The sequence below is a fragment of the Musca domestica genome, unplaced genomic scaffold (genome assembly GCF_030504385.1).
Source record: "Musca domestica strain aabys unplaced genomic scaffold, Musca_domestica.polishedcontigs.V.1.1 13, whole genome shotgun sequence".
NCBI classification, from domain to species: Eukaryota; Metazoa; Arthropoda; class Insecta; order Diptera; family Muscidae; genus Musca; species Musca domestica.
In genome coordinates, this window is record NW_026712172.1 from 4787019 (window position 1) to 4812364 (window position 25346).

Here is a 25346-nt window from a genome sequence, read left to right on the forward strand (position 1 = left end):
ATTCTCTCAAATACTCCATGCCTCCTTGCTCTCCCCATTCGAAGGTATGCATTTTTGTATTCACCGCTCCATATGAAAAAGTATCCACCAGGGATGGCAATAAAATGTCACAATAACAATTTACTTTTTTCTTTGGGTACTCTTCATGTTTGCGCAAACCCACAGTATCGTTGTGGATTGTGGTGCGAGGACCACGTCTTATTTTTCTATGCCTAGGTTAAGATTTGTGTTGCGCCAATTTCCACGTCTGTTGTCAGTCAATCCAATATGTTAACCTCATTTGAATTCATTAGCGATTGTAATTGCACAGATTAATATATTTGTAATGTGGCCCAATATGACTAAGCCAGACATTAGTTCCAATAAACGCTGTTACATGTAGATGTCATGAATACATGTGTATCTGTAATTAGTAGGTATATAACTTGTTATTAGACACTTCTTTTTTTTTGTAAATATATACCCATTTCATTCGATGTTTATGCTATGTACTTTTTTTGGTAACATGTTTTAAATAATTGTTCTGTTCCACAACCTGCGAGAATCTACATTCTTGCACTTCTGGAACAGGGAAAATACTAGTGTGTTTTGTAAAAATGTTTATTTAAATATTAGAAAAAAATATATATTTTACATTTTCTTACAATTTTTCAAATCGGAGTTTTCAGAGCACATTTTTGGCTTTTCGTGCCTTGTTAATTTGTGCCTCATTTGTGTTATGGAAACGCTCTTTAAATCTTCTGTGTGATCCGTAGATGATATTTATTGTTGAGCCAAAAGTCAATTATTTATATTCATTATTAATCCCTTTTGGCTATGGCGACCTATATTTGGCTTATACACCCTGAATATTCTGGATATATAAAGGCTAAAGCTTTACCACTTTTATAAAAATATGAGAACTACATTTTCTAGCCAAAGTTATTACCATTTTAATTACTGTTCAACAAAAATATTTGCATGTTGTTTGGACTATATATACGTATATACTGCTAGTAGAGGCTTTATATTTGTATAATATGCATTACTTGAATATAAAAACTCGGTCCACAATGGTTTAAAGCGATAGTTCATAAAAAGTGATGGTAACAATTACCCTTAAGTGTCAATTTTAAAGTCAAACTTTAGCAGCTAAAGGTGTCATCATTTTTCTCAAGTCAAGCATATTTACAATAGCGTGTTTGACCTTTCTTTTCCATTCACTGAAAGCTTTATTAATAACATCATTAATAATTCAATCAATGGTTAAAGTTGAATCAACTAAGTGAGTAATGGGCGCAATTAAATCCTCCAACGCAAAGTCATTATTCAGTTATTTTAAAATTCTCTGAAGAATTTTTTCTTCATTATTTTGATCATCTATGCTCTCATTGATATGAGCTAGGTAGGATTGAGACGTATTGCTACAGATGATATGTGTAACTAGATACGATACAAAATATGCCCTTTCGAAATTGGGGATAGATGTCGTAAATGTATATTTAGACGAAAGGCAGTACCATATAATGTTCAGATTTGAAATTTAATGCAAATAGAAATCAGGTACGAAGAAGAATTATGTCGGGTCACTGCAAATGGAAAATATTTTGAAACCTGTCTCCTATGTCTCATACATAATGTTGGGTATACCCGATTTAGACAGAATTTTGTATAAGACATTTAGTAAACTTCAATCAAGTTTAAGCAGGTCTATCTCGGTATCTTCCGCAATTTGTAGTACCCCCCATAAAATTGTTTAAAATTGCAAATACTATATTAAACGAATGGAGAAAAGTATATAGTTTTCAGATTTGATCTTGATTGTTCATATCTTTACAGACATGTAGTGAAATTTGACAAAAAACTCAAATAAAACAAGAAAAAAACATTAAGTGCGTACTTGTAATACCATCAATAGGTAAAGAAAACATTAGAACCCATTATGACCCACAAATACCAATTTTTAGACATATTCGTGGGAAAATGTGGCAAAAATCATCAAAATACAGAATATCGGAAGGTACCGCTATATGGAGCTATACAAAAACGTGGACCTACACATACAATGTTTCGCCAACGGAGCTATAACCAATTAGGACCCACAAATACCAATTTTTAGACATATGCGCGAAGAAATGTGGCAAAAACTATCAAAATACCGAATACCGTTATGTGGGGGCTATACCAAAACGTGGACTTATACAAGACTGTTCATTGTCCAGCTGTTTGCCCAATTACAACAAGGTTACGTTGTCGGTTGATGGAAGTTCACCGTTGTCTGGTATTATTGTTTTGCAGAGGTCAAGAAGTGTTTGTTTATTTTTTCGGAATGATAACAAACATTCGTAACTGTGCCTTAGGCTTGTTTTTGGCAGGTATTTTATTACCCTTGAATCCGACTCGTTTGTTTAACGAGCCGAACGTCCACAATTCGCTAATGGAAGGGTCAATATAGAGGATAGTACGAACATATCCCTAAAATGTTTTAAATTTCATGTCGAAAAATTTGTCCAAAAGACCACTTTGTTGCATCGCTTGTGGGTTAAGATTTTCGACAGAATTATTTTTAAAAACGCTTAAAAAGAAAACAGTAGGAACACTAGTGAGGGCGACCATGTGCAAAACGGCGGGCGCTTCCTTCGTGTTGATCTTGAATATCCGTGAAGGATAAAAAGGGGGCTAATGGATGTACAGAGAGTGAGAGAGAGAGTGCATACGAAGTTCCAGAATTGTAAACTTTTCTTGAGGAAATGCAATATATGTGGACTACAACGGTCTTAGATTCAACAATTGAATCTCCGAATGTTTGAAATATTCTAGTTTCTTGCCTCTTTTTGTCTGAATGATATCTGCCTGCCGGCTTAATTCAGGATTGTTTGGAAAATAATAACACTGTCTAAATAATCATTGCATCATTTTGAGTACCAATGGAATTCTTGGAGAAATTGAGCTGTATTACACTTTTTTGATTGTTCCTCAATGTAGCTTTTTCGACATAAACTATACTACAGAATCATACCGATTTATTTATTTCAGATTGAAGGGTTTCTACACGAATCCTTACCAGCTACGTACTTTTTATACCCTCCGCCTTAGAAAGGGGGGGGGGGGTGTATTAATTTGTTTTATTCCGTTTGTAATAACTCTACATATTCGTCATAGACCCCATAAAGTATATAAGATATATATTCATGATCAGCATAAAATTCTAAGTCGATTTGACGATGTCTGTCTGTCAGTCAGTCTGTCTGTTGAAATCACGATACCACTCACATTATTTGACATAGAGCTTTAAAATGTGGCACAGTAGTAGTAGGATGGTTGGTATTGAAAATGGGATAGACCCCATATAACGGTACCTCCCGATATTCGGTATTTTGATAGTTTTACATATTTCCAAACAATTTGTCTAAAAATTGGTTTCAGTTCCAGTGGCGGAACATTGTACATATAGATCCACGATTTTTCACGATATTTTGATGAGTTTTGCCACATTTTCCACGGGTTTGTAGTTCGTAATGGGTATTATATCCGGTGATAGAACATTGAAAATCTAGGTCCATGTTTTCCTATAGCGCACATATAACGATACCCACCGATATTCAATATTTTAATGGTTTAACCACACTTTTCCACGGATTTGTCTAAAAATTTGTACTTGTAGTTCGGTATGGGTTCTAGGTACCTTCAGGTATTGGGTATTTTGATGATTTTTGCCGAATTATTCAATGAATTTGTCTAAAAAAGGTATTTGTAGTTCGTAATGGGTTCTAGCTTCGATGGAGGAACATTGTATACATAGGTCACGATATTCGGTATTTTGATGGTTTTTAGCCACATTTTTCCACGGATTTCTCTTAAAATTGGTATTTGTAGTTCATAGTGGGTTTTAGCTCCGATCGCAGAACATTAAGGTCCACGTTTTCCTGTAGCGCACATATAACGGTTCCTTCGGATATTCGGTATTTTGACGAATAAAGCCACTAATAGATTTGTGTGAAATTTTGTATTTGTACTTCATAATGGGTTCTGCACGCGGTTTCAAAACATTGTCCGCATTGATCCTAGTCATCCACGAAATTATGTAAAATTTGGTATTTAAGACTCTCAATAGATTACAATCGTTGTAGTATAAATGGTCTCCAACCATTCTCCTACCGATCTTACTGGAGTTTGTAGTTTAAAGTGGAACACGTTTGAATCCAGGTACTTTTGCATAAAAATGTTTTCTTTACCCAATGGTGGAAAGTATTAGAAGTTCAGCACGGCCGAACTTAATGTTTTTTTACTTGTAAATTTGAAGATATTATCGCCAGGAGGTATGATATTATGTTTTAAACAAAGAAAGTATAGAGTATAGATAAGAGAATTTCTTAAAAAATAATCGGCATTTTTTCCTCTAATGTGGATTTTTCCTGGGAATGGGAGGAAATGCGTAAAGCAAAAAATAATACAAATGTCACAGCATATTTCTCACTCAAAGGAACCCGTTACATTCCAAAGCTGCGAATTTCGAAATGTGGACGTTACTCATCGCCATTTTCGCAAAGGGATAATTTTGTATTGTTTTTTTGCAACGACATGGAAATGTCCACTTAACAAAACTAATCTCTTGATTGTCCTTTTTTAGCTCGCTTATCATTGGCAATGTGCCAAATAAAATACTCTATTTTATTACGTTGCTTCTCGATATTTGGTCAATTGTTAATGTGTCTTCATCTTCCTTCGTTTTAATAAAACATTATGCCAAATAAATTACTTATAATATTCTCTTTTATCCCTCTTAATTTTATGCTTTCATTAGGCAATAAAAGTTGGTAGGATATATTAAAAATATTGCGAAAATGTTTTGCTCTGGCTGTTCTGGTTGTCCGGTTCAGTGTTGTTTGTAAGGGTGAGATAAAAAAACTGCAACAAAGTCAAACGCCATAATTTTGACATTTTTTTTTAATTTTATTGAATGAAAGCAGAAAATGTCGGAAATAGCATCACATTTTAGAATAAGTTCAGATTTGTTCGAATTGGTCACCTTTGCCACGAATTGTGGCCTTCAAACGGCCAATGAAACCGTTATACGCTGCCCGAATGTTGCTCTGCGGTGTTTTGACCCGTTTCCGGCGAAGCACTTGGAAGCGAGGAACCTCATATTGTAACCATTCTTGGGTGGCGTATGTTGGTGCTGAGTCCTGTTGGAATGTCCAAGGACTGCGGCCAAAATGTTTGAGTGACCAAGGCATTAATACACCCTCCAGAATATTTTCGCGATAATATTCGGCATTTATTCTGATTGGATTTTGATGAATATCGGGTTCAGACAAAAATGCCTCCGTATACCTCACATCTATTTTTTCCTTTCGGCTTTAAATTATGGCTATAATCATAGTTGGTTCTCCATAAAAGGTCCAAAGGTTCTCCATAAAAACAATTATTTGTTATGGGTAGCTCTACTAAATATGTAGTGTAGGGTGTCATAAAATCGGCTCCATCTGATTTTTGGCCTATCTTCGCTGGTTTGCTATTATTTTTATTTTTTCTAACGTCAAATTTACATTTGACTACTTAGCTTATTAATGCTTTTTGTGCTGTCGAATTTCAATTTTTCTAACCATACGCCAATATGCAGCTATGAGTGATGCAGGTAATCCGAAAGTACTGTACAGTCACCATCCCAAGCTGATGGGTATAGAAAAAAGTACACATTTACATTTGGTACATTTGAAAGGGAAAACGGGTACGAACATTTTTCGTAAGGTTTCTCATCATTTACACTCATCATGCGCATCGTCGTTCCATATAAGAGTACAGAGAGAAAGAAAGAGAGAGAGCGCAAGAAAGAGCAATTGTATGGTTAATTTTATTAATACTCAAACTTGAATACCTATGCATACACGCACACCACTCATAGACGAACGATTCGTTCACCATTCGTAACGGGCTCCTGCCATCAACGACAACCACGAAGACGACAACACATACACAAATGATTCGACGGATCCTTAGATTATTTGCAAAACAAGACCATTAAGAAAATGGCTGTGAAAACAGTTAAAACCGAAACGTTACGGAGAAAAACACAAATATTGTGAATAAAAATTAAAATTAATTGAAAAAGAAGACTCTTCGATTCGATTCCGCAAAAAAATCCTTTCCAGTGATAACCCAGTTCGGCGGATGAACAACAAAAACTTAAAAAAAAAGAAACACGCACATCGTACGCAATATCCCGTCTTGTGGTGTAACATATCTATCCATTGAATGTGAAAAAAGAACGACTTCATTTTTTTTCCGAAACACAAACATACTTACATCTGTGTGTGTATAATAATAATGCAAAATATACGCGCAAAAATGTGTTAACAACGCAAATACCCACACACAACTAATCAAAGAAAACGTACAATGTGCAACAAATAAAACGGAACAATTAAATGCAGAAAAGGATATGCCGAAGATTTTCCTTAAAGTAAGTCACATTCTCAAAAGAAAAACACAAATGGTAAAAAAAGTTAGGATTGAAAACTGCCTTTAAATGCGCAACCATACATATGTATATATGTATCAATGCATGACGTACGACAAATGTTAACTCAATCATTTCTAGTTCTTAGGAACCACATTCCCCCCCTCCATCACCAGCACGAACATTTTTTTCAGCCGTGGCAAGAGGAGCAGCAGCAGCAGCAGCAACAACAACAACATGCTGCTCATTACTAAGTTCTTGTTTGTTTGGTTGATTGTTTTTTGTTTCCAACATTCACCACACTTGTTCCACAACAAAGTTTGCTCAACTCATCCCTGCTTGGTGTGAGCGACCGAGGAACATATTCTCTCCTGTTCAGTTTTTCCCACCTCCACATCCGACGAGATGTTTCCGTTTGCTGTTCGAAATTGCCATTCCTTTGTAGCCACAGCATCGTCAAACAACTTCTTCTCCTCTTCGAAGCTTTGTCATTTTGTTATGGATTCACAAAGGAAAATCGTCATCATCATCATCAACATCAATGGAAACCCCAGAAAGAAAACCAAGAAGAACAAAAACAAACTAAGAGAAAATAAACAACAATGACGCTATGCATGATGTTGCTTATGAGGCTGAGGCTGAGGCTGATGCTGGTGATGGTGAAAAGTTGGCTGTATCCTACCATCACCACCCCCTTCATACTTAATGTAACGTCGACGTTTAACAACGATTCTCTGCATCCCGTTTTAATCGTGTTGCTGTTGTTGTTGTTGTTGTAATAAGAAAATCGTGTCAGTGGGAGGTGCCGAGAATACCAATGTATTTTCGCTTGTGCTTCCATATGATGAAGTATTGCTTCGATATCTGTATGTTCGTATGTAACTTCGTTAATTGCCAACGAAACAGAAAGTAACAACAATCATCAATGGCTGATGAGGAGAAACAACACAACAAAACAAATGTGCCCAACACTCCCAACCTCCCCACCCACTCTTTTCTAACCATCATTAGGTGTGTGTGTGTGCTCCTTAATGTCTTCTTCGTCTTCTACTTCCTATGATTGTAGCAGGAGCTCTGGATCATAATTAATTGAATCACATCCTATTAACATCCCCTACGAGCCGCTTAATTAATTATATAATTTGAAATTGATTTCTTAGTTAAACAAAGTGCTGCTTCCTTTGTTTGCTGACAGTTGTGCCAATGGCGGCAATCGGCCTCGGTGGGTAAACACAGTGGTCGACTTTGTCAATATAGTCAGAAATTAAATGAAATTAAGTCTATTACAGAAACAAACAAACAAAGGTGTGACGATATACTGTTGGCATGGCAAAACTTAGCATGTGTTAAAATACATCATACATACATTGACTGCGATGCAGTCAAAATACATCCTTAAATTAGTGAAACTTCAAAAATTCCAACAAAAGTAAATTTTTGGGCAAGAGCTAAGTCCGTATAGAAATTCCGTTCTTTGGTTTGCATTGTATGGGAGACTTGACTTATATGGGAGAGAGAAAGCGATAAAAATATTTCTTTACACCCGATCAATCAGATTTTTGTAGAGAGGTCAAAGAGGTCAGTTGGTTAAAAGTTATGACGAAAAAGTATTTCAAAATAGGGCCATGTTTTGACCTATACAGGTATAGTCTGATTTCAAGTATTTTGTAGGTTAGAGCTATATTTTTCGAAGATTTTTTTTCAGGGCACAGATTTGCTTGTTTTCACTTTGGAGTGAAATTTGCTCGTGAGCGATATTGCTCGAAGAGTAGAGTTTAATACGGAGTTTACTCTTCACACGATTGTTTTTCAAGCGAGCGCTAGAGTTGGATTCGAATCGCTCGAAATGGAGCGAGAGTTTGCTCCAAGAGTGGAATCGAGCGTAAACAATATTTTGTTAGCTAATTAGTGTGTGCGTGAACTGTGAATTGTGGACGAGGGGGTGATCGTGTATAAGATCAATGAAGGCCTGAACAAAGTCTCCAAATTATTACATTTCTTTGTGCACTTTTATGCCGCTTTTACACAGAAAATCTTCATTTGCGCTAACCGTAATAACATAGGCCAATTAAAGGACCCTCCCTTTCAATCCAACTGGCAACCAAATGTCATGTCAAAATGCATTGTTGTGCAAATTGCAGTATAAGAAAAACCACAGCAACATACATAAAACAAATAAGCAAAGGCTGTGATATCCTACAACACTACAATAAGTTGGAAGCCCCCCTGCACAGATGTTATCCTTAGGTTTTTAGGCATTTGCCCAATTTAAGTGTTGTAAAGTATTCAAAACAATTTCACACGAAAGTTGTGTTACATTTTACAGCTAAATATAATTCAATGGTCATCTAAAATGCTGGACTTCTTCCCTGTCCTTAACTTTTTTCTCATGAAAAATTCCGTGTCGATTGGTTTTCAGTTGCGACCTATAGAGCGACTGCAAAATCAGGAAAATCTTAATTTCTTGGTTCATGTACATATTCAAAAACAGGAGGTTTTAATTCTGACCTTAACCCTACCTCCATGCTAAATTTCGCGAGGATCGGACGATAATATAATACCCTCAACACATAGTGTTGCGGTGTGGTGTGGAAATTTTGAAAATGTACAATTCAAAATTGTAAGTCAAATTGAAAAAATCCATGCGATAAAAAATATGACAAAAATTGAAAAAATTTAACAAAAAGTATTCATATTTGTATTGTCATATTTTTCTCCGATGGCAAGAAGCCATTCCGAATTGGTGAGCATTGTCAAAATCAAACTCGCTGTTCTCGACTTATAGCGGAATAACTAAAATAAATTTCTTTACATATACATTGTATCTATTTTGCTACATATCCGACCTTTTGGCTATCAGTATCAATATAATGGTCAGATTTGGCCGGGATTAAAAATATTCGCGGGGAAATTTTCGTATTTTTGACATAAAAGGTATGGTTTATTTTACCCGCTAAATATTGTCCGATGACCAAACAAAATAGTAGGCTTCTGCTCTATGCTAAATTCGGCGTCGATTGGTCTGTAATTGCGACCTGCAGAGGAGCTGCAAAATCAGGAAGTTTTTCTGTTTTTGGTCCATTTCAATCCCTAAATATTTTGGGTTCATCTCGTGAGGATCGGGCCATAATTGCGATCTGTAGCTTGATTACAATTAAACATGGACAGACGGACGGACGCACATACAGGGTGAGATAAAAAAAACTGCAACACAGTCAAACGCAAAAAATGTCGGAAATAGCATAAAAGATGAGATTTTGGTGGCCATTGTGTGCTGGAAATGAAGCGAGGAACTTCCTTTTGTAACCATTTTTGAGTGGCGCGTCCTGAGTGCCATGGTGCTGAGTTCTGTTGGAATGTCCAAAGTCTGGGGCCATAATGTTTGCGTGCCCAAGGCTTTAATTTACCCTCCAGAATATTTTCGCTATAATATTCGGCATTTATTCTGAGGGGAAACCAAATTCGGCAGTTCACCACTTTCGGGAAAGCGAAGCAACTCATTAGTTCTTTTGGGTCTATTTTCTTTCATTCCGTCCACTTCCTTGACGCCGGGCTACGCTACCAGTATCACGGTGGTGGCACGAGACACAAAAGATTTATTCACATTTAAATGCTGGAATGCTCTAACGATAATTTTTGAATAACTATCTAACAAGTTACCATTTCGAGGACTACATCCTAGATGCAAACCAATTTATTACTCCAAACTTCATCTTGATTTCAATATACAGGCAGACAGACTGATATCTTTAAAATTGAATTGAAAATTGTATGCTGGTGCTGAATATATATCCTTTCCGACAAATATTTGAAGATGTTTATAAAAAAAAAAATTGGTAAAATTTTTCGAACATTTTGGTAGACAATTTTTCACTTAGTGATAAACATGATTATTTGTACACAAAGTTTTCCTACAAACGATCGATAAGTTCCCGCAACTAGATAAGGAGCTAGTTCGTTCGATCGAACTAGATTGGCACAACTCTATTGCCAAAAATTGGATAACAAATATACCCCGCTATATGAGTATTGATTTTGTTCCATTCTTGTAGACAATCTTATGATCTTGTCTTATTGTTAAAAATATTGACCTCTGCCCCTGAATAACTTTGTTGCACACATGGGATCGATGGGTACTTTTAGCATTTTCATTTTAATGGTAAACTCTAGCTCTGAATCAAAATGCAGCCCTGTGGAATTTTGGGCAATTGTCAAATATCTATTTTAAGTGGAAGATGGTACAGAAATACTTCTAATTTAAATATGGTCATGGTACAGATTTGCCATGGAATTAAAAGATTGAACATTTAGGATCATATTTTTGAGAGAACGTCCAGGCATTTCATTCATCTTTCGCGCTATTTGACACATTTAAAAAATGAACAAAAAAAATCAAGTAAATGAAAAGAACTTGTTGCATATAATTTTGAATAATTCTGACATGAAGCGTGCATAGCCTCAGGGCATAGCATAGCCTTATTGTACCATGGATAAATGCATGCCACTTTATACACACTTTAAGAAATAATGAGGGAGGTTCCATGTAAAGGTGTTGTTATTTTACCAACCAAAAACAAAGCAAATGGTTTGTCTCTGCAATACATAGAGTAACAGCTCATGGCAGGGGCATGTCAAAATAAAAAATACAATTTCAGAAACGAATGACAGACAAATAAAAGTTTGAAAAATCCAAAAATGTGGTTTCCAAATTTTATTCTATAGACCTTTCCAAAATTTTACATATTGCCTTAGCGGTTTAAATTATTTAACATTGGTAACTATGTTGTTATGATATCATAACAACATAGGTATTTTCACAGGGTTGCCATATTTTTACTCTGTCTTGTCATATCTTTATACTTCTATGTCTTTGTAAAAAGTACCATAAAACAGTATCGGCCAATTTTAACTATATCGATGACTTACAGCGTTACCAAAATTCGACGTTTTTCCCCACCCATGCTAAACACATGTATTTATATGCCCAGATTTAGACCAGGCGAGTTTTCTTGCTACCATTTTTATAGTTCTCCTCAGCTAACCGCTTGCATTAATGCAAGGCATTCATTTGGTTTCAGCCATTTTGTATTTTATCATTGCTTTTCTGTCATTGTTATTTATAATTAACCCCCCACCCCCACCATAGTATGGAGGGTATTTTTGGTTTGTCATTCCGTTTGGAATATCTCGAAATATACATTTTAGATCCCACAAAGTATATATATTCTTGATCAGCATAAAATTCTATGTCGATTTTGCAATGTCCGTCCCTCTGCGCGTCCGCCCGTCTGTGGAAATCACTCTAGCTTCCGAACGAAATGAGGCAGGTTAAAATTGTACTCAAATATACAGTATGTCTGCAGAACTTTTGTTATTGAAAATGGGCCATGTAGGTCCACGTTTTGGTATAGCCCCCATATAATGGTACCTCCATATTTTCGGTATTTTGGCGATTCAAGCGACATTATTCACCGGAAATGTTTCAAATTTGGTGTTTGAAGTTCGTAACGAATACTATAGCCTATGACAGAAAATTGTCCGTTCAGGTCCACGATTTCTTATAGCCCTCATATAACGTTACCTCCCGATATTCGTTATTTTGATGATTTTATCGACCTTATTCACCGGAATTGTTCCAAATTTAGTATTTCCAGTTCGTAATGGATACTACAGCCTGTAACAGAAAATTGTCTGCGCAAGTCCACGTTTTGGTATAGTGTTTTTATGATTTTAGCTGTATTATTCACCCATTTTATTTCAAGTTTCGCATTTGAATATTGCAATGGCTTATGACAAAAGTTGCCTATACAGGTCCACGTCGTCGTATGGACCCTAATATGACGGCTACATTCGGTATTTTTAAGATTTTAACAGAATTTTTGACGGATTTTATTTTTTCTAATTGCCAAATTCGCTCCATATGGTGGAGGGTATTCAAAGTTCGGCCCGGCAGAACTTACAGCTTTTTTAGTTGCCAGATAATGTCCGGTATGAGCAATTTTTTGGCATTTCCCTTCTCCTTACCTCTCTCTCTCTCTCTTACAAACACAGACAAGTATTTGGGTAATACGGACGTACAAAACGTTTTACCATGATGAGGATGTTGAACATTTGTGTACGCCACGTCGACTTTTAGGTAACTCTGTTAAAGTTTAGATCAGGGTTGGGTAGTCGAATAATTTTCTTGGAGTCGAATAACTCAATTTTATTTCTTAAATTAAACCATCATTGGAAATAAATGAGCGGTCGATCTTTCGCGCTCTCTATTCCATAATTACACAGACCAATTTCTTAAGAAATGTTTACCCCAATTTGATCAGATAAAGTAAAATAAAGAGGAGAATATCCGTATGTTATGGTCAGATAATATTCCGAGCAATTCAATGACCTGTCATATTTTGACTTGTTCAAGCCTCCATAGCATCGATTTCAAGAAAACTTATAGCACCCTCTTTCACGGTTCAATGTGGGCTAGTTATTTCCATTTTTTTACCCTTTTCAAATAATTGTTAATCTTCGTTTGTGAGTCATGCTGTAGGAAATTCCTCGTTTCCTTACCTTTTTGAACTGTAGACAGTCTTGAATGGTGTATTCCACCATGTACATCGCATAAAAAGAGGTTCTTTTCTTCCACCAAAAATAGAAATCATTATTTCTTCTCTTCTCAAAGGATTATGGCGCATCCCACCCCAAACTGGCCTTGCTGCTCGAATAAAATGTGTTTTTTTCATTTTTCTTTTTTTTTTTTTTCGTTTAAATCACCAAACTGGGATTCATTTTATGGGCCATGGTATGCCATAATTTTTGCTACATTTTATTAAACATTCAGATTAAAGCTTTTGTTTTTTTGTATAATCCTTTGAATGCTACGTGAGTGAGCATAATACCTTTCAGCATAGGTTTGTGTGTGCGTGCGTGTGTATGTCTGTTTGCGTTCGGCCGTGATTTTGTGATTCATGGGCCGCTCAACATTGTTTTGGGTAGCTGTTAAAGGAACAAAACAAAACAAAACAGATTTTCAAAGAACGTTTATATTTGTATTTTGCTTGCCTAAGATGTATTGCAAAAATACACAAAAAAAAAAAAAAAATAACATCAACTCTTTTGTGCCCAGTTCCATATTAAATTATGAAGAAAAAAAAATGAAGACAAAGTACTGCATAGGGTGTATACGTGTGTATGTGTGTGTGTGAGTCTGTTTGGTTGGTGGTGTCTGGCATACACCACACACTTGTGGCCTATATGTAGTGTAAGTGTAAGTTGTTGTTGTCTAACCAACTTCCATACATGCAGATAGTATGGATGTATGTGTGCCTGCACGGTCCTATCAAACAAAAGAAACACTCAAATCCTTTAAGAACTGCGGAATGTACATCAGTTTTAATCCTCGGGCAACTTTCGCTCCCACAGTTGGTTTGACGATGGCGTTGGCAAATGGCATTCCAACAAAGATTTTATTTTCTCCTTTGCCAGCCTAAATATGCCTCGTTTTAATCACATTCACGTAATATGGGTCTAAGTATATGTGACTTTGAGCGTGTGTGTGTGTGTGTGTGTTAGAGTTTTTTGTTCGTATGTGAGGGAGTGTTTATATTGCCATTATACATGCAAATCTAACATCGTATATTTTTTGTACAAACCTCGCAGTTGCCTAAAGGGAAGCGTACTGTGAATACTTTTCACTTGTGCGTTGTATTACGGGCGACAGGCCGTCGGACGGACGGACCGACCAACCATCCATCCATCTAGCCATGCTACACCTTTAATGCATATGAGGCCATGGGCGGATAATTACTTCAGTTCTCACACCTCGCCGCCATCTGCTTCGAAGTTTGCTTTACTTTGAACATTGAAGGCTTGTTCACATGTTTGTTGGCAGACATCCTCCTGCAGCCATGGTTGTTGCTTGTGTTTGTGTTTTTGCATGTCACTGAACAGAATTTCTTTTTTCCTGATTTCCACTTGCGAAAAATCGATTAAAATTTAAACAACTGCAATAACATTAGCAGAAACAATAAAACGACAACATCGATACCAATACCAACAGCATTAATGACGAAAAACGAGAGAGTGTGTGTGTGAGTGAAACTTTTGTGTGTGTGTGTGTGTGTGTGTGTGTGCTAGAGCAGGAACAACAAGTACATTTGTTTCGTCAGTCGTTATTGTGTCCGTTAAGAAATTAAATTCATTTGATTCGTTTTGATAAGTGCGCAAGGAATGGAGGGCGGTAGGCATCAGGTCTTTGTTGTTGTTGTTATTAGATTTGATTAAACGTCGAGAAGGCTATTTGCCATGACATGCAATTTTCTCAACAATTTTTTGGTGTATATTTTGAATAGTGTGTGGAGGAACCGAAGAAGACACTTGTCATCTTTTTTCTTATTTTTTGTAAAAGAAGTCAGTCATTCCTTCAGTTGATTTTGAGTTTTTTTATAAGCCATGTATTTGTAATTAAAAATTGTAGCCAATTTCCCTTAGATTTTACATAAAAACATATTAGGGATATGTTATGAATATAAATCATATTAATGATTTCTTTATTATTTTCAATAACTCAATAACTTACAAGGACCCAAAAGGAAAACAAAATTGGAAAAAGAAAAATCGTGTATAGAAGAAAATTGGACAGCACCGGTTTTAATAAGTTAAGATTTAGAGATTCCATCATAATTTCATAATTCGAATGATTTCACTTCTCAACAACAAATGCCTTTGAATTCGGTTTGAAAATATTTTCAAAATCTTTAAAATATCATAAAGTGGGCGGCATTATTCTATTGGTGCTTTACCAAAACCTTGAACTTCATAGACAATTTTCTAATACAGGGACTGCTTTCTACTGCGAGTCCAAAAACCAAAAAAAATGTGAAATGTAAATACTGAGTACCTGGAGGTACCATTAGAATTTTAAACAAATACGTAAGAGAACGTGGCTTAAATCTTCAAAATATCGAACATTGGGGGATATTGTTATCCCTGCTGTACGGAAACGTGGACCGATATGATTCATTCAGGAATATGTTGCAGACTCCAACATATGTGGCTTCTGTGTCAATTCGTTCAAATATTCGAGACTTTGTAAAGACAGGCCTCTTGTGTGTTTTTGCTGATGATGTTGTGCTGTTAATTACTGTCAACTGAATGGGAGCTTATGCAGAGTGCACTTACAAAGCTATCGCGATGGGCAAGCAGTAATGGCTTAGGGGTCAACCCAACAAAGACAGAGTTGGTTCTGTTCACACGTAAGCTCCAGCCAGATCAATTCATTCCACCTGTGCTGGAAAGCTCTCTTCTGAAGCCAAATATTTAAGCACAATTTAGGACTGTCAACTAAGATGAAACAAAACGTTGCGGAACGAATAAAGATAGGCAGTATTGCACTCCACACCTGCAAAAAAACTCAAAAAGGAAGAGCTGGGGAATCTCTCGTGCTAACATACACTGGATGTATAAAACTGTGCTGTAGCCCATCCTTTCCTATGGAAGACTTGTCTGTTAAAACGTATTAAATTACCGGGTAAATAGCTCAAAACTCCCAAGCGTATAAGGAGCAGCTTAAATTCTAATCTCAGGCGCAACAAGAATTACACCTCTATCAGCCTTAAAATTGATGCTAAAAATCGCGATAAGGCTGTCCGAGCAGAATATGCTGCATACTCCATTAAAGGATCATGCCAGGTTGCTGGTTGAATTAAATTTCAATCCTCATGAACGCAACAACGATTACATATCTCCAACCATTAGGTTTGACAAAATTCAGATACTGATTCCAAGCAGGGATGAGTGGAACGGTCCCAACCTACCTCTAATCCATTTGCAGATATATACAGACAGATCAAAGAGGGAAGAAGGTGCGAATGGGGTCGGAGTCGTCTGTGAGCAAAATGGAATGGCATGAAAACGACAGAATTGATTAAAACTATGGCGGATGAAATAACTGAACCGGTGACTGTTCATGTGGATATTCAAGCGGCTCTTAAAGCTATTGAATCTTCAAACAATCAATTCCGATGCAGTCTGGGAATCTGAACACTAATATCCGGCCTTGCTGGGTATTTTGTCATTATTGAAGGAAATGAATAAGACAATGAATTGGCAAGGATGGACTCGCAGTCTAGATACCTTGAAGTCGTCGACACGTTAAAACCCCTCATTTTAACAGAGCATCAGAACTACTCTTTAGAGAAAGTAGAAATGAGCTGGTACAACGAACCACGTTGCAAGGTATCGAAACAAATATGGCCAGATGTCTACTCGTGTAGAACTCGGTCTCTATTAAACATGAATAATTCAACGTTACGAATAACTATAGCAAAATCCGATCAAGAAGATCCAAATGGGATAACTCTAACGTCGAATACTGCAGGCTGTGTGAGGATGAGGTAGAGAATGAAACGATCGAAAACCTTTTTCCTCTGTCCTTGATTGAGAAAAGAAAACCGACCGAATGGTTTGGTTGTTGATTCAATTCTGATTTTATTTAAAATATGTTTCTTAAGTTCTACAAAAACTAATCTAAGTTAACCACACAATTATTCATATCTATTCTAATATTGAATGGAGAACATTGCAGGGCTGCTTGACATTTCATTCAAGTGGTCTTGTGCATCTACTGAGCGCATCGATATCTGTGCGTGTGGGTCATAACCTTTATTATCTCACACATTATCGTATGCGTCAGCGCACAAGATCACTAAATTGTTCACATGTGGTATTTTATGGCGGCTGGGAAATATGTAATTTCCGAATATTTATTATTTATTGCTAGATTTTTCCCAGCGCCTTAACCGCACTCAAAAGTATGTACAAAGTATTTTGTACAGTCCTGCTCTATCAAGTGAAAGACTATGAACTCTTCGTCATCTATAATTTCGAAAAAAGGCTTTATTGGCTTTGTTGCCGGAGTTCAAACACAAATCTATTCGACGCTTTTCTCCATCATTTCTAATACTCTTCAAAGATCTATGACCTTTCATCTTTCTCAAGGTATATCCATTCCTCCTTTTCTGGAGGACCGAATGGTCACATATCCTCTAATCTAACCTAACTTATCGTGATTAAAAATATACAAGAACATTAAACATTAAATTTTCTTAAAAACTTACCCTGATCAAGAATGTATAACTCCACCATGGGAAGAATGGTATTTTAAATTTATCATTCCGTTTGTAACACCTCCAAATATTCATCGGAGACCCCATAAAAATGATATTCATAATGATGTCGGTTTGCATTCCTCATTTCCAGTAGAAATCATGCTACACTAGATTGCTACTGGAAATGAGCTATATCGGTCCACATCTACGCATACCACCAATATTCAGTCAAATCAGCTATTATTTGATATTACTCTCTCTCAGTGGATAGGTTACCTCGTCTTATAAAAATATCCGGTATTGGTCCATCAACATATTGGTATAGCCTCCATATACCGGTACCTCTCCTTATTCGGTATTCTGATTTTAGACACAACTGTAACGCGATTGTTTGAATTGAGTATTTTGAGTTAAAAATGGATTTTTTCTCCGGTGTCGTTTATGTTTTCCTTATATCCTTCCTAAAAATTAACATTTCTGTGGCACATTTATGTTTATACCCTCCGCCATGTTGTACCCTACCAAGTATGTATATATTGCTGATAATCATAAAATTCTAAGTGGATTTATCTGTTGTATTAATGCTATCTTTTGAACGAATTGAAATAGAAGGCTAAAATTTTGCACACATATGTATTTTGTCAGTATGCAGGTTTCAGGTTTCAACAAAACTGACTAAATGAAAGGATATGCAATGTCTCTAAGAAAATTCGGCCGGAGCCGAAATCAAATTTGGAGAAATCAAACCTGAAATTTGTGGTGGGATTAATTACAGATCACTGAAACATAGGGACCATGGCTTTTAAGCGCGGTGACAACAACTCTGATTACAGTCTTTGCCAAGACGTGGACGAAACTGAACAGGTAGAGCCTTTGCTTTGCCACTATCCAACCTTTTTCGGTGTGGACTTATGGATAAGCACATTCTGCAGGATTTGCTTATAGTTAGTCAGAAGACTTTAGTGGCTAAAGAGGACACTTTTGTCTCTTTGTGGATTACACATCATTTTTATCTTTTTCCGTCCGAACACAATAGACCAACAGGTCTCCCAGTGGAAGTGTTGTTATAAGGCAATCCTAACCTAACATCAAAGCAAAAATGGTATTTCCTAAAATACTATAACCCGATATTTTTATGTGTAAAGTATTTCTTTGGAGGGTATAAAAAATTCGAGATAAGCGAACATTACGCGTTTTTACGTGTTCTAATACACCTATTTTCTTTTCAAAGTTCCGCTGTCACAGGCAGCGGGAGGTCTGTTTCTTGTGATTTTGGAAAATTTAAATTGAATTTTGTTGTAGAGTGTTATGCCACTTTACGTGTCAGAAACAAGGTATGACAGGTGTTAGTTTACATCTGTTTTCACACCCTTAATTGTTAAATTAGAAATTGCTATTAGCTAATAAATCACAGCTTGATATTCGGTTTCTAATAAGTTGTAAATACATACCTTGTTTTCCCTCCTAATTTGAATGCTAACTCATGCCACCCACACCCACACCCACACACACCTACAAATATGATAACTAAAACATCTAATTTGTTAATAGACACTATGTCTTTAAAAGATATATTATTTTTTCTACCAAATAACTTTGTTGTAATTTATAAATTATATCCAACGAATCGTTGGATGGTCGGTGGTGTGGTGATTAAATATAAAAGCCGAAAGCGTAAATACATGAACGTGATTTGATTTGAGCTTTGCTCCCTCACTTTTTATTTCCCGTAGGCATAACAGTACTCATGTATCTGCTTATTCTATTTTCAGTTTGCTTTTCTTTAATCCCTTTAGGGAATATAGGGATGGATCATAGCCGACGGCATAAAACACTGTCGGCGCGAGCAATCATTTATCCGTCATTTTGAATATGAACCAGACTTTGTTCAAAAGTGAAAATAATTTAAGTAGCCCAATTATTTATTGTGGCAGTTGTGGCCTAGTCAGGGGAATCCAATTTACCTATTAATAAATTGTCTGGGGCGTGTGAGATTTGAAAAAAAAAAACAACTGAATTAATTTCCCTAAACTATTAATTACATGTTAAATATTTTCAAATATATTCTTGCTATGTACAGCAAATTAGTCGAAACCATTGAGTTACCTTAAATGTCATATATACTCACACAATAACCAGCTTTGGTGTGGACATAGCAAAACCCTCTTGAAAACCATACAATTAGTTTAGAGTATACCACTTACCAACAGCCGTCAGCTACTAACTAAATACTTGGAGATTATCTTAAGAAGGGATGGCAAATAAAAATTTAGTATTCCGCTTTAATTATTCCGTTACTTGTCGTTTTGCCTGAGGTTACCAATAGAAAAAAACTCCAAATCTACTTTAACTTCAACATTTACAAATTGCCAAGAGGCAATTATTTCAACTAACGTTGTTTTCATACCCTCCACCATACATCCACATACAATTTAGTAAGCTAAAATGTTCATAGATCTGTCTTTTATCTTAAGGCAGGTCGAGTTCGAATAAAACTATACAACTATTTTGATGATTTTAGCTAAATTCTTCAATGGAATTGTCTGAAAATCCACACAAGGAGTTCCTTCTAAGCATTTTACCCTCTTGAAAAGAATTTTCTACATGGAAATAGTTGAAATTAGCGGATGCCTTCATATAAGGGTTATACCAAAGCTTGGTCCTATACTTATAATTATTTGAAATAATGTTTTGTTCTTTCTAACATTTAAGGGATTAAAAAGGGGCTATATCACAATGCAGTCCAACCTGAAACATATTTTGTACAAATGATTCTTTATGTAACCCATTGGACTGCATCAATTTAAAACTCTATCTTAACTTTTGCGGAGTATAGAGGAAAATATTTGAGGCCCTTTGTGTATGTTTAAGCTATATAAAATTGACCCTAAAAACGTTTGACCCGGGAACCTCCTCTTTTGGGATTTTTATCTACCAACCGAAAAATTTCCCAACCTCATGATTGTCTAGGTCGCAGAGTAATTACTGACGATAGCACATAGTCCCCGTATGACGTTACCTATGATTTAAGGTTACGGGTTCGTTTAAGGGTTCGGAAGAAATTTCCGATGATATGAATCCTTTTCTTACTATGTTTTCAATTCGCTTCACTACTTTGTATAATACGCATATTGCATTTCTTCTTCATATTCGTTAGTTCACTGATTGCAGTACCAATGAATTTTGCATTGGATGGTTTATTTTTTTGGAGTTTTCGACCTCAGGATCGATAGTAATTGCTAAATAGAAATCCTGGAAATAGGACTTTAATTTAATTATCATAAATAAGGTGTCATCGGACCCCATAAATTATGTTAAAAAGTAGAAATATTTGTCAATTAAATTATGTTACAATTTTTACCGAATGAACTTAATTTGACATTTAATGTTTTGAGTATTGTGAAATCAATACCGGTAATAACTATTTAAAAGCACGTTGAGATTTTAATTGTTTTGATGCAAATTGAACATTTTGTTATGGCAACCATATAACGGCATGTACACCAAATATGCAAAATTTCTCGGGTTTTTTCAATAAGAATTTTCAATTCCAAAAGGCATTCTGAGACAATTCTACACAAAATTCCATATCCAATTTTTCTAGAGACTTTTCTCAAAATTGTCTTTCTTGAAAACGTTTCCAATGTAATTACAAATAACTAAATGAAAATATGAGTTAAATCGGCCCAGTCATCCTCAACTGAAGTTTTACTATGCTTTTTTAATTTTTTTTCATATAGATCTAAAAAAGTGGGTGTGGGCAGCTCCTCTGACCCACACAGATACCTAAGCTTGGAGGGAGAGCAAGATTACGTTGTATACTAACTGTGGAACAGATATCTTCATTATTTTGGCAAATATTAGGATTTTAGGCAAATCGAAAAATGGACGTAAAATTGGGCGTGGTCACTTATTTATTGCATAAAAACCAAACTCGTGGTGGGACGAACATTAAAAAAATATCCCAATCGTTCCAGCCGTTCTCAACTCAATTACCAATGAACAACAATTGGCTTTCATATATATAGATTAGAAGTATGCGTGGTCAGTTCCTCAGCCCCAAATAAATCTCTAGTGTTGAAGGAAAAGTCAACAGTATCTCGTGTAATAATTTTCAAATCGATATCTTCCGTATCTGGCAAATATAAAGATTTTAGATAAATCAAAATAGTGGGCGTGGTCAATATTTTTTTCTTTAAAAAACCAACTCGGTGTTTGACGAACGTTTGTTCAAAAAATCGTATATATCGTATATATATATATATATATATATATATATATATAGAAGAAGATATGTTATATTTTTTAGAAAATGTTAAAATGTGCGTGAGGTACCAAATTTAGTCGACCGAAGTATTCCATTATTTCATGCTTCATCTAATACAAACAAAAGTATTAGTATGGACAAAATTACAAGGAAATCGAACATTTAAATTCCAGAACAACATTAAATTCCATATTCATCTCAGGTTTCTGGTTGAGAGAAATATTTAGATATAGCAAGTTGTAAAGAATCGCTGATTTGTTTCGCAAATTATGACAGACTAGCTGGCCCGGTCCGCGTTGCCGGCCCGTAGTTTTTGTCTATTATGCATATATTCCCAAGAATAATTATTCACAGATATGACTGATATAAGTGTTCACGTACAGGTCGATATAAAGTGTTTTAAAATACCTGTACCCATTTTTAACCAGTGGGCTTCAATATTTAAACCGTGGGCTTCAACTGTGTGGATGTGCTATACAAATCTATTAAAAAGTATATATCAATCTTATCGCCATATAAGGGATCAAATTAATTTTTAATATGGTAAAAATCGTAGCAAAATCTTCCAGTCAAATGAGCAGTAATTTGGAATTTGCTGTATTTTGTATACTACATAATTGAGGGCTGAATGATTTAAGAATAGCCAAAGTTAATTACTTTTTTAAACCCATTAGCAACTTAGATTGTACATTAGAGTCCTCATAAGTCCCCCTAACCATGTCAGTCTGTTTGTCCGCCAAAAGGTGGACTTGAGAGGGTATTATAACATGGATAAAAATTCTAAAATTTGTAGATATGTTGAAATTTTAGTGTAAGATTTTCACCCCCCTAATACGCATTATTAGCCAAATTCTTTGAAATGTGGTTAAATTAGGAGGTACCTTCTTTATATGGGCACTACTCCGAAACATCGACCTACATTGAAAACTTTCTTCTACCCCTTATAATCCAAGATGACAAATAGAGGCCAAATCAAAAATATAGCAGAACAATATAGCATGTCATAGCATTTCGCGTGACTTAAATAAGTAAAAATAGTTTTATCCACCTCATAATTGAGGGCAGAATGATAAGATGGGAATTAATTTTATTTGCCATTTAAATTGTAAGTTGGAGACCCCTTAAAGTCCATATTTTCATCATAGGATAATTCAATGATGATTAAACAAATATTCGGTCCCGTGCTACTTTCTTATATTTGTAATTTGTTCATGTTTCCACAATTTATTTCATATGGATGCACATCCCAAATCTACGTTCCCAACCAATATTCTCTTGGGGGTTACAAATTCAATAGAATACAAAATTTTCTTTTCTGATCACACATTAGATGTGAAAGTGGACTTGGGGATACTCCAATGTGGGGACTTTACTTAAATAAATTCCTATGTGGCAATTATCTGTATGATGGTTCCCTACCCCAGGGTGGCATAACTACAATTTTTTAGCCAAATCAATTGATGAATGTGGTCAATACCAATATGGGCCCTATTCTGAAAATTTCAAATTTTATGCGAAGAGGTTATCTACCCCCTTAGAAACAAAAATGTCAAATAAGGGCCAAAAAATGAAAAAAGTGGCCGGCCAAGACCCCAAAAATAACTTAAATCATAGATGGTTATATAAATATGAAATCGGGTTGTTCCCTTATCCATGAGTTATGATCGATATAAAGACCTGCAAAAGTGATTTTAGGTATTTTGAATGTTTGTTAAGAATTTCTGGAAGGATATAAAACCTTTTCTTACTAAAAGTCCCATTCGCTCTACTATTTTGCACCTTTTATTTCAATATTGGTATATTACTTATTATTCTCCCAAAGAATTTTGCATTTTGAGCTCTCATTGGACGGATCATTGTCACGCTTTGAAATGAGCCCCATTAAGCTTTTTCGGTCATTTTTGTTTGTTTAAACGTGTTCGCATCTTCCAGCTAACCCACGATGTAGGCCCTGGAGTTGAAAGGTAGATGTCAGTTAACATCCTATTTCGCACTTATTCAATTTTTTTAGTGAAAAATTGTTCTTTATTTTGTTCACAAAAAAAATTGACAAAAAAAGAATAACAAATTGAAAAAGTCTTCAACTTTTTCGCTGATTTTTTACAGCAAATGTTTTAAGATCCTTCCTTACAAAGTTCGTCAATAGAATGAACTATTACTTTAAAATTCGATTCCATTGAAAATGTTTTTTTGATTTTTGCAATGAGATCTCTTTTTCATGATTTTTCAGCGATTTAGAAAAAGTCTTTATCTTTTTTGGTGTGACCGCGTTAAATTATTTCGATATCATCTATTCCGTTTCGCCACCACATAATTCGCTACTACACTTCCATGTAACCCGCCATCAATTTCAGTTCTCAAGAAATCAAGTCAATTAAATAAATTGGTATAAATATTCGAATTCAAAAATAAAATATAAAAAACACTACAAATGTACATTAGAAAAAAGTAAGTCAAAATGGAAAAAAATCATGCAAAATAAAACATTACTATTGTACATTTGAAAAGTCAAAATGAAAATGTTAATATATCACATTTTTACGCGATTTTTTTGGATATTATCCTTTTCGGAGAGTAGACAACTCCGAATTTGTGTGAATCGTTAAAATTAATCCAGCGGTTATTAAGTTATAAGCGTAGTAACTAACACAACTTACATTTATATATATAGATAAAAGTATTGAAAATTGTGACCCTTTGTGGGTGACGTACCAGAAAGGGTTCACGTCAGATCTTGTGTTAGCAAAAATGTTTGTATATGTGAAATTTGAAAAGATTTGGATGCTCATTTCGATGTATTTTGTTTTTCAAAATTTCACAGCAGATCTTGTGTTAGTAAAAATAATGGCATGTGTGAAATTTGATGAGAATTGAATTTTTATTTTGGATTTATATGATCGTTTTGGTTATACAACATTTTGAACCTTTTTGGGGGAGGTACCAGAAGGAATGGTTCGATCACTACCATAAAGATGGTAGTGATCTGATAGAAATATTGAGATTTGCCAAGTCTGAATAAAATCGGATTTTCAGGAGCTTCATGGATATTCAAAGTTTTGACCCTTTGTGGGGGAGGTACTAGAGGGAGGGGCCAATATATTCCATCTTCATTCTACACCTTGAGTTAATAAAAATATTGTGATATGTGTAATTTGAAGACAATCGGACTCTTGAATCACATTTTATAAGAGTTATAATTATTCAAAATCTTGACCCTTTGTGGGGGAAGTACCTGATGGAGTGGACCCATATTGTCCATTTTCGCTAGATCTACTCCAAATGTCCTGAAACGGATTTTGTCTAGAGACCTAGGCTCTAAAACCGTTCTTTCGATGAACACGTTTTGGCCGTATCAAAAAATCGATAAAAACAGTTATTATATTGTAAGGACCCTATTCTGTAACTTTTTAACGATTTCCTCATTCCTCTTTTATTTTACAAAAGAATCATTTGTTTATTTTGTTTTTGTGACAATAACAAGATTATTTAATAGTTACAGAATAGGTTTACAGAGTTCAGTTATTTCAACACACCATTGTTTTGT

The 25346-nt window shown here is 35.4% G+C and overlaps 1 protein-coding gene across 1 annotated transcript in view; it reads left to right on the top strand.

Moving 5' to 3' along the window:
• The window catches only part of LOC131800819 (syntaxin-binding protein 5-like), a 102158-nt gene that overhangs the window by 26911 nt on the left and 49901 nt on the right, over positions 1-25346 (top strand). The gene's annotated exons all lie outside the window — the stretch shown is intronic.